We start from the raw sequence: 12,095 nt of genomic DNA, 5'->3' as shown, positions 1-12,095 counted from the left end.
GGGAATGGGTCTGTCTGATTCTCTCTTAGACATACTCCAAGGCTGTTTATAAACTGCACACAACATAAATGATCACCTCATGTGTTTATTTAAAAATGTAATTACATAGAAGCAAAGTAGTTAATTATTAAATCAAATGAAATAGCAAGAAGATTCATAAAAGGTTTGTCTTCAAGGCAAAGTTCAAAGATCACTCAGAGCAGACATTGGCAGAGCAATAAGGTCCTTATTACGAGCACTCGCAGCGGCGGACTGACCAACGCCACACTGTGTCATCGTGCGGCACATTAGGAGTGTGGCGGTCGGATCGTCACAGGTCCGTGGCCTCCGCCGTGATAGGGGATCCCACTCCATGGCAGTGGCGGTCAGGCATAGTAATATGCTGGCGGTGCCGCTGTTTAATCCTAACAGCAGTTCAGGATACTACTTACATAGACATACAATTTTTACAAACAATCAATAATACCAACAAATTGAATTTGTTAAAGAAGAGAAAGAAGGAGAACAAAGATATAGAAAAATAGAAAACCCATATAAAAAGGAATTAGAAAATTATATCAATTTTATTCAATTTATAAATAGTAAAACAATTAAGACAAACGCTCAGAACAAAAAATGTGCTATACAATACAAAACCAGACAAGTGGCAAACAGAAGGGATTACATAGCAAAAAGAGGTTCAGGGTAAGACAGAAACAACATCAAGCTAGACAATGCGCCCTTCATTAGTTACGGCCACACATGCGCCGCTGTGGCACAGCTGAGCATATTATGAGTTACCAAACCACCACCCTTTCCATGGCTTTGACCCTGCCATGAAAAGGGTGGTGGTGAGGCAACTAAGGGGGCAATAAAACAGCCCCTGACGCCTCTGGGCCTGGGGGTGCATGCAGCGGAAACATGTTGTGCCTCCCTGGAATTGCACCCCCGTTCCTGCACAGTGTGGAGTGCAAAACAGGGTACATTCCATACCAAATTTTCAGCAGAATAGCCTTATAAGTTGTAATATAAAGTACTTGAACATTATTTCTACTGGAGAAAAACAAATATTATACATTTGCTAGACCAAGAGACCATTGATTCTGCTGTAATCTCAATGAATTTCTGAAATGGAAAAATACACATTTATGTGGAAAGCTTGTTCACATAAAATAAACATTCACTTTTCTTTCTGCAAAACATAAATGATTGTCAGTGAAACAGGCTGCAGCCCAAACATGATTACTAAAGCTTACCTACATTAAAGCCTGATTTACAAACGGTTTGCGAGCCGGCAACCAGTCACAAACTGGTTAACGTACACTAAATATGCTGTTTGCAATTTACGATGGCTCTCTGAATTAGTGTTTCTTATAAGTACACACCACATGAATAAATATCTTTTTCTTTATTCAGCGATAGAAATTACCGAATCACTAAAAGCGATTTCCTAATGGCAAGTCGCTATTTTGATTTACGAATCATTTGCAATTAGTGAATTAGTAAAAACACGGTGTTTTGCACGTGAAAATTATCATTGATTTGAAACAGGTGGCAGCTAGGTACAAAATATATAAAAAAGATGGCAAAATTCCCTGCAATCTTACAGAAAGGCTGCACATTATGCAGTAGTCAGGTAGATACACATTTTGGTAGATCAACGGCGGAAAAGGAGGAGAGAAAGGATTTTCAGGCAAATGGTGACTTTGCTTGAACAAACGGATGTCATGTGTTATGCCAGATACTGGTTTACCAAGCAGGGTATTTTGAGCTTAATTCATGAATTTGACCCTGTAGTAAGCAGGCCTACCCAGTGCAATGCAGCAATACTTATATATATATGTCATGTGAACAAGGCTTTGACGAGCTGAAACGCGTCATGGCGAAGAAGGAGTAAACAATTAATCTGAGCACTTACTTTGGGTCTGTGTCCTGTTTTGTTCGGCGGAGTATTGTCACCGGATTGGAAGTGAAGTAATATATATATTTAGGTATCATGTAGTTTATACCTGCTACCTTCTGATACTTACCAATGCACTGTGGTTGCTACTGATGACAGTTCACAAAGTACTTTAAGTAGGGTTTTCTGGAATTGTTTCAGAGACAACTGAAGTACCGGGTTTTTAGAACCCAGCGGTGCAGGGGAACACACCCTAAGACTTCGGATTCTTCCTGTTTCAGACCCACAGAAACACAGAGTCTTCTAGGTGAATTCAAAGAACGTCTTTATTGGCTGCAGACCAATCACAGATATCCGAGAAGTACAACACGATGTATGTTCTCAGGAGACTGCTCCCGAACCAAAAACCAGTCTTTACTTATATACACAAAATTACGCTTTGGGGGCAACACCGCCCCTGTTTTACAAGTGGTCATTCACATATTTTGGTTTCAAAGGAACAGCAGAGCCATAATGACAATCCCACATTTCAGTTCATTAAGCATGCAGTTATTGTACACAGCAAGGCTCAGAACCCTCATCAGATAACAGCAGACCCCAATAAAACGGGCACCTCTTGCTCGTAAAACAAGCCATAAAGTAGGAAACAGAGCCAGGTGTGAAAACAGCTTAGTCAGGGATCGTGTGCGAACAGGGGCTTTATGATGGGTCGAGCCCTGATGCTAATCACGTTAGGCCGCGAGAAAGGAACCGGCCGGGCAGGATTGACCTCGGGCAGCGGAGTCGGCTTGCACAGGTCAGAGAGAAGTCACAGAGGGTGTGTGTGTCCTTTAAGCCTAGGCATGGCCTTAGTGCGCAGCCTATGTGAGGGCTACCACAAAATGGCTACTACTGTAAAATGGAACCCATGGATACAATATGTAGTATCGTATACACGGTGAATTCATCAGTGAAACATGACGAAAACACTCATACATACCGCGTTGCTCATGTGCGGTTCGCTGATACCAAACTTGGCATGGTGGGACCATGCCACCTACACGGTTCAGATTTTTACAGTACCACACAATGTTGTCTCAAATTTATTCCTGCATTTCTCTACTTAGCACCCCTGCAGAGTTGGAAAGTTCCCAAATTCAATTCTATGCCATAGCACATTTCCCACAAGTGCTTGGTTATGTAGACGGTACACATATTTGAATTTCTAAACCCTCCGACAAGGAGTATGTGTATCATAACAACAAGAGCCACCATTCTTTAAACATAAAAGTAGTATGCATTGCAAAACCTCTGATCACAGACCTAGTTGCACAATAAACTGGGAGCACTTGTGAATCCTATGAACCACACTTATGAAAAGTTTCACATCGCTGTTTGAAAACAGCGATGCAACACTTTTCACTGCGTCCTCCTGGCAACCCCTTGGATGCGCCGTATTTACAGTATGCAAAAACAACAGTTGATGGACAGAATGCAGAACAATGTCACACATTCACCCCAGTACAGAGATCTGGGCCTAAATCCATTGTGTTTTTGCTCACCATGCCATTCCAGTTTGGACCCAGCCATATGCAAATCAGTCTTGACCCTGTGCCTCATGGGAACAGTCCAGCCCGAACTGTCAAGCCAGGTCCTCCCTGGACTGGAAACAAGCATCCTAGGACCGGTTTCACCCCTCTTCAGCCAGGATAGCTTGATTCCAGTGGCATGGAGAGCACGGGACTCACGTCTGAGCATACCCGTCCCACTCGGGGTGACAAATGCAAAAACAACAGTTGATGGACAGAATGCAGAACAATGTCATACATTCACCCCAGTACAGAGATCTGGGCCTAAATCCATATTTTTTTTGCTCGCCATGCCATTCCAGTTTGGACCCAGCCATATGCAAATCAGTCTTGACCCTGTGCCTGATGGGAACAGTCCAGCCCAAACTGCCAAGTCAGGTCCTCCCTGGACTGGAAACACGCATCCTAGGACCGGTTCGGGGTTTCACCCCTCTTCAGCCAGGATATCTTGATTCTAGTGGCATGGAGAGCACGGGACTCAGGTCTGAGCATACCCGTCCCACTCGGGTGACAAATGCAAAAACAACAGTTGATGGACAGAATGCAGAACAATGTCATACATTCACCCCAGTACAGAGATCTGGGCCTAAATCCATCATTTTGTTGCTCACCATGCCATGAACTGGGGTGGCGTGGTGGGCAAAATAACGATGGATTAAACCCAGATCTGTGACTGGGGGTGAATGTTATGCCAATGTGCAACATACTGTCCATCATTTTGTGTGTTTTGCTGTTCGCCCTATGCGGGAAGGGTATGCCCAGACGTGGGTTCCTTGCTCACTATGCCACTGGAGTTAAGCTATCCTGGCTGAAGAGGGGTGAAACCCCAAAACCGGTCCTAGGATGCTTGATTCCGGTCCAGGGAAGACATGGCTTGGCAGTTCGGGCTGGACTGTTCCCATGAGGCACAGGGTCAAGACTGATTTGCATATGGCCATGTCTGAACTGGGGTGGCGTGGTGAGCAAAATAACGATGGATTAAACCCAGATCTGTGACTGGGGGTGAATGTTTTGCCAATGTGCAACATTTCGTCCATCATTTTGTGTGTTTTGCTGTATTTACAGTATGGCGCTCCATGACTCAAGGATTGACCAGATACGTCAGGAATCCTAAAGTATCTGGTGGCCCAGTAATGACACATTGCTGGAGTTCATCACAAAACAGACGCAACTCCAGCAATATGTCATTACATATGGGCGTGTCCCATGTAAAAGGGCCTGGGTCAGTCCTTGTAAGGATTTGATGCAGTGAACTCCTAGAAGTGGCTTTTTTTACGGAGGAACGCCCACCCTGCATACAATACACCTGACGCAGGTATAATGTAGCACAGGGGTTTACAAAGTGATGCATCTGCCTAGATGCGTCACTTTGTAAATATGGTGCAATGTAGCGCATTTTTTACACTGCCGCGGCGTCACAAAAAGTGTTGCAACGGCGGCGTAAGGCCTCCATAACTAAGGCCCTATATATTTAGACACTGCAGACTGTATGAGCAGCTATCCAGAGGAGAATTTCGAGACAAATGGTGGTTAGGTAATTCTTATTAACCTGTCTACTTATTTTTTCACATTTAATAGGCCAATTATGTTAATTATCAAGTGAGAGTGCATACTCCTCATGGTATTGATTTATGACGCCATACAGTCTGGAATCCCTAGACAAAGGAGATACGATGCTGCCCACAGACAAACAAGTTGCATTTTAGAGAGAACCTTTAGATGTCTCCATAAAAGCGATGGGTGCCCTGGAGAATGACGCTGCAGTGTGCTGTAAGATTATGGCCATATGAGCTATGCTACACAATTTAGCATGAAGAAATCACCACTCGCTTGCCTCCTCTCGGACCAGACACTGCAAGAGCTCAAAGGGACATGCACCTCAAGAGGATGTTACAAATAACAATTTTAAAGGTAAATAAAGACATAAATTGTATACAAATATTAAGAAACCCCTAGCTCACAATGTGGTTAATGCTAATCAAAACATATTTTGTTTATTCACAGATTCTGTTGAAAATGGACAAAATATTCAACATCATTTTTATTTGTCATCGTAAATGTGTTCTTTCCAAGAAATAAACGAATTCTGCATTATTGAAATTTAAGGCTTGTCAAAGTTTATGTTACTATTTACTAAGGGTGGGCGCAGTGCTCCGCTCCACCCGCGGAGTGTGCGTAGTGCTGCCTACTTCGCGCTTCGCAAAGTAGGAGCAGCAGGGGCAGAGGTGGGCGGCGCGTAGTGGGGCTATGCGAAGTGTGCGGGTGGGCGTAGATTTGCCCCCACTACATAATGCTTCACGTAGCCTCACTACGCCCACTACGCTTTGAAGCCCAGTGTTTGGCCTTTATTGAGAAGGCTCGTCGGGCCGTCCTTGCCCTTCCACACTCTGGCTTGTAGTGTTTCTAGATGTAGCAAGGGATATACCACTCACCCTTGAGCCCTCCTCAGTTTCCCCCACAGACCTTTGGGGCCATTGTTCTGCATTAGTCATTTGCATTTCTTCAAGAGTGTTGGTTATTTGTGCAAGGCTCTTTGCAACATCACCACTGGGACTCAACCTGCATGTTAGTTGTTCGCCTACACATTGTTGATGTCACTGTAGCCAAATCTTTCCAAAGAACATCCAAATGTTGTAGACGCGTGTTCTTGTGCCTCTGTTGACGCGTGTGGGAGCAGAGACTTCTGCCATTTGATTGGCTAGATCTTTCACAGCCATAGTTAAGCCATCACAGCCTGTTCTCATCAGCTCATTGCCTTCTCTAATGCCTCTCTCTAATCTTCCTATGCTTCTGCATAATTCAGATGTTGCTCTGTACTGCTTATGTTGTATTTCGGCCTAGATTGCTCCAATACATAAAATTGTGCAGAAGTAGGCGATGACTCACGGATATCTTGCCTCCTAGACCTCTCAGTTGGTCTCACAGGCCTTTCTCCTCTATACACAACAGGTACTGATGGAATGATGGAATGCTTTGTCTGTGTCAGTGGGAATGTAATTTACAGTTTCTACCAGTTGAACTTGAGTGGGAGTTGGTGTTTTTCCTCCATCCTCAGTTTCAGTTTGTTTAACCCCTTCCCCCCTCATGACGGAACCACTCCGTCATGAGCCACGGTTGCGGTGTGCTCATGACGGAGTGGTTCCGCCATGCTGCGGCCGTTGGCCTCCGCTCCGCCCACGCGGCGCTAATTCTCCGCCTGTGCGGGCGATTAGCGCAGTGGGCGGAGACGTGACGGAACCACTCCGTCATGAGCACAGCTCAACCGTGGCTCGTGACGGAGCGGTTCCGTCACGAGCACAGCGCCACCGCGCTGCCCCCAAACCCCCCCCCAGCGCCGCGGCGGAATTCCTGCCGCGGCAAAGGGGTTAATATTAGTAAGTTGATCTGTAGCAAGTAACACAATGAAAGACGTTGATTAACTGTTATGTTATTGACTTATATAAAGTATCAATGCTTACATTGATACTATTTATTTTTCTTTACAGGAAAAGTACATTTCAACATCAATGATGTTTATTATATTTTATGTATAAACCTAGAAAGGCAAATTTCTATTTGCTATAGCAATGTTTTTATTATGGCCCTCTAGACTACATTTCCCACAATGATTTTATAGAAACTATGAAAAGCTGATATGTATTTTTCAAACAATGTTGTATTAATTTAATTTGACTAATGTAATACTGTTCATTTATTAAATAGAAATCATACCAAAATATTTGGTATTTCTATTTTGTAACGATTAAGCATAAGTTATAAAAGTTGGTACCTATTTTATTATGAAAATATCAACCAACTAACATTGAATATCCAATGCAGGGACATAAGTTTCATCATCATCATCAAAATACTTTATTTTGGTCAAATGACCATAAAAGTGCAAATACACTAAATACATACAGTACATAGAAATAGCCCCCGTTATAAGTACACATTCCCATAGCCAGTAAATATCAATTCAAGCATTATATAATATCCTCTGAAGGGAGAATGAACTCGAAACAACATAAACGCTACAAACTCCTAGAGACTGGACTAAAGGGGTCCGCCATGTTGGATGTCTAGTCCATACCACTCTAGGGATAACTTAATCTTGCGACTCGTGATTATTTGATATGGGCACAGTCTGCTGTTAGATGGTTCAAAGCAGTGTTATACAAATGGAAAATGTCTCCTCTAAGAGAGTTAGTCTCTTTATATACGTCAGAGTAAAAAGAGAAAAAAAGAAAAAGTAGTCAATGGTTGACTCACTTGGTTGAACAGTACTCTTCATAGCCCATGGTCGAGCGGCAGTGATTCTAAAACCTCTTTTTCTGAGACATTATTGTGCACCTCAGTGAATACTTCTTCATCTCGGCAATGTACATAAAAACATAGAACATAGAACACATTCAGAAAAAGTAAATCTTCAGTTTTTCCTTGATAAAATAACATAAAATAAAATCCTGTTTGTAAAACGACTCAGTTAAAAGAAACTGCGGATCTTTAAACTATTTGCAGAGAGTTTTCTAAGGGGCAATTATAATTTAGCAACAAAAAGTCCAATTGGTCTCCCCACTCCTCTGCAAAAATTCCTGCTTGATAGAAAGCCTTTATGCTTTTGAAGTAAGTAAGCACGCACCCCACACTGGCCTGGGCCTTCCTGTTAAGTCCAGAAAATAAGTTATGGGATCATAATCCTGTTAGCGGAAGTTACACTAGAAGATCCTCAAGAGCTTCTGGCTGCATGGTAGATTCGATTGTATCTTCCATAAGGGGTTGGTGTTGGCTCTTTACTCTTGCCTTCACTGGAAGCTGCTGCCTCCTTTATTCGGTTTGCTAGCTTCTCTTTGGTAAGGGAGCGAAGGTCGTCCTAACTCGTTGGTATTTCTTCCACCGATCTTTTGGTCACTTCAAAAGCATTTATTTTGACCTTTATCCAGGTCTATATTTGTTTAGGTCGAGCCTAGCGGCAGGCGCATGCGCTGCATGCTTGGCAAGGCATGCAGTAGTCGAATAGGCTGTGGAAGCCTCGCATTCTCTCCGCCCATATTTTTGATTGGCTGGTGTCATTGTCCTTGGTAAATGCTGGCTTCCGATTGATAATGAGGCTTGTTAGTCCCTCCTTGTTACCGCCCTGTCGGCATTTGTTAGCTCCCATGAGGACTGGATCTTTTACTTGTGGCGTTACATGGTCTCCTTCATAAGTTAGTAGCACTATTTTTATTTTTATTTGCACGCGGTCCGCTTTCACTTTAGCATACACGCTTGTTTATTTAATTAATTTGCCGTGCGGGCTGAAAGGGAGCATTTCTACTCACTAAACTAACAAGAATTTGCAATGCAATAGGTCTCGCATTTACGCGAGTTTGAGCTATTGACATTGCAAATAACAATGCCTTTTATTTTTGTTTTTGTTTTTTAAAACATAAATAAAAGGCATTTTCATTTACAATGCCAATAGCTTAAACTCGCGTAAAAGCGAGACCTATTGCATTGCAAATGCTTTTTTGTTGTAGACTCAGGAACAGACAGGGAAATCCAAAGAGTCTGTCATGCTCTCCACACAGTCTTCCACCTGAATACTCTGCATCATTAAATGTCCATTTCCTCTTCCTCCCCTTCCTGCTGTGGCTTTTGGCTAAGCATCTTCAATATTGAAAGTTCTAGCATAGAAGCAAAACAATGACTGAGCTCTGCTGGTCCCTGGAAATCCACTTCCTGAACTGGGAGTAGTCCTCATTCCCTCCAGGTGCGACATTCACAAATGACTATTCATATCAAGTTGCATTTACCAATTCAGTTTTTTTAAATACTGCATCGCAACAAATAGCTATTTACCTAAAGAAAAGCTTTATAAATCATCTTTAGCATTTCCTATTTTGCAAATCGGTATGCGCACAAATTAGGAATCGGTAAATTTGATTTTCAGGCCCCTTGTCATTATTTTCCACTAAATTAAAACTCTCTTACAAGGACATTCATTGACACTGGGAGACAAGGTGAAATGGGCTGTAGCGATATTGCACGCTTGGCTGTTCGGAACAGTAATCCGGTGAAAGTTAGTGGAGTGATATGAGGTTCAGGAAGGTGAGTGGTGGGAGAGTTTTCGCCTGTGAAGGAGGCGATCGTCCTTTTGAAAACCAGGATAAGAAGCATGAACCAAGTTCTGTTGTTGGCGGAAACCCAACTGGCCTATCAGCAGTGCACGGTATGGACTCAGGTTGAGGAAGATGGAAGGGCACGCGGGTTGAAGATTTTGTGAAAGGGAAGAATGTATTGTTGGGGAAAAGACAAGCAGGGAATTCCAGTAGTTACGTTCACTCATGACAACTGTGCTTACGAGGGGCTCAAACCTGCGGAATGGAGGCTGGAGTGGGTTTATCAGATATTCAGCAGCTGAGTTCTATCAGCCTTAGCTGCAGTGGAGATGAAGGAATGCAGGAGTGTTTTGTACCAAATGTCCAGTGGCGGCCGGCATGGCTCCTGGTGGCGTGGCATGCCCGGGGGGAGGGTGGGTTGCGCTGGGGGGGGGATCAGAATAAAAAAATAAAAAAGCTTACCTTGAGGCCAGGTCCCACGTCTCTGTTCCTACCTCCAACTCTGACAGGAACAGGAAGAAGGCAACCAGGCTCCCTCCCCTAAGCCAATCAGAACACTGCAATGCAGCATTGTGATTGGTCTGAGTGCAGTGATACAGCGCTCGCAAGGGGCTGAAGGGGTGGTCATGTTCTCCATGCAGCCTGTAATGCAGTCTGCATGGAGAACAGGGAAAGTGCGCATGACTGGTTTGAGCGGCCCGAGAGGGCCGACCAAACAGTCATTGCGCACTTAGGAGTGGGAAAACCACTCCTCCCCTGCTCCGAGAGCAGAGCAGCCCCACCCATCCGCCCGCTGCGAAGCAGCAGGACACGAAGCATAAAATGATAATAACTCTAAGTAATTATCATGTTATGTTTCTCACCGCTTAAAAGCAGTGGGGCGACGCTCTTCCGCCATAGCGCAGAAGCTGCCCCTGCAAATGTCACTCCAAGATTCATGGCAGAATGGGGAAGGAGCGAGGACTGCAAGGGAGAAACAATGGAAGTTATGTTAGAGGAGGTGAGTAAACAGATGAGTAACATTTTCAATGAGCCGAGCATGAGGGAGGGACCATTGAGCAATTCAGTCATAGCAGTGAGAGAGTTTGGGATTCAAGTGTGGAGCTGAGATCTTAAAGAGGACAAAGAAGATTTCAGTTTCATCAGCAATAGGGTAATAGAAGAAGCCAAAATAGGATATTGAGTCGCTCAGAGAAGAGGAGTACCGAGAGAAAAGTTAAGGGCCCAAGACTAAGCCTTGGGCTGGTGAAGTGCATAGAGGGACACTATTCTGTTCTCAATAATCAAAGCAGCAATATTGCTGTCAGGGTTTGCCTTAATAAAGTGCAGGATTACATTAAACATATATTCATGGCCTAGGCGCAATCTTAATCAAGTACTACATAATTCATTTCAGTTTAATTTATTATCGAGAAAAGACAAATACATTTTCTTGGTTTGAGTTACCCATGCAAAAACATCTATTAGTATTGTAGCAGCATGTTTTTACTGAGCTGATAAAAGTTTGTAGCAAGCTCATCTTGGTCTAGTGAGTTAAATTTTTAGGTCTCACCTACCAGACAGAACAAGCTGCCTGTTGGTGAAAATAACTATTGTCTGCTTCTTATCATTGGTTAGATTTATTGTTACTCTCATTTGCTTGCTTTTATTTGTCAGCTTGTGTGGGTTTTACTTCCTCTTGTGTTTGGCCCTCCCCTGGAGCATTGACGCATTACTTGTGTCCTTCCACTGCTCACTCCTACTTTATTCTTTTTTGTTCAGCACTTGACAAGAGTGCATGTGTTTTCCAGCTATCTCCCTTGTCTACTGCTCTTCCACCCTCCACCTTGCTCTGTGTGGTTCTCTCACTTGTGTGCATCTCGTCCAACCCTCTCCATATTGTGCTCACCTGTGTGCTTTTTCTTCTCGCATTGCTTTTTCACCTGTGTGCTTCCCCCAACACTATCAAATTCCTCTCTCTATCCTGTGTATTTCTCTTCACACCCACTATCCATGCACCGCTCTTGCCTGTGTCGCTTCCCTGTCCTATGTATTGCTTTCCCAGCCGCGTCCTCCATTTTACTTCTGCCCCCATGTTGCTTTTTCCACCCTGTATTGCTTCCTTCCACATGTGTGCCCTCTGTGTTGCTTCCCCCTAGCAGCATCATCTGTGCTGCTTCCTCGCACAGCCTTCTCAAAGTCTTTTAAAAAAAGAAACAAACACTTTAAAGAAAAAAAGGAGAATAAAAGTGCCCACGTCATTTTTTAGGTGTGCACATGCATGTTTTGCGAGCCTACAAAACGAGGCAGGTGGACGTGTCATTGTGCCTTATTTCTTGTTGTTTACTCTTCAGCCATACTGCACAGCTTTAGGGATTCTGTGCAGCATTGCTAAAAACCATTGGCAAAACCAATAGGTCCAAAAGGCGAAACCAATTGGCTTTACCAATGCTTGCTAAAGATTTATTAGCATCTGTACTTCTTTCATTGAAATTCTAGAATCAAAAGCATCTTTAAATATTCCGTGATCGTATGACTGAATAGCTCATTCTAAATTCAGTTACAGTGTTTGATGTTCCAGCGCTTACA

Source organism: Triturus cristatus, chromosome 7 (assembly GCF_964204655.1).
Source record: "Triturus cristatus chromosome 7, aTriCri1.1, whole genome shotgun sequence".
In the NCBI taxonomy this organism is placed as follows: domain Eukaryota; kingdom Metazoa; phylum Chordata; class Amphibia; order Caudata; family Salamandridae; genus Triturus; species Triturus cristatus.
Note: the sequence above shows the minus strand (reverse complement) of the source record.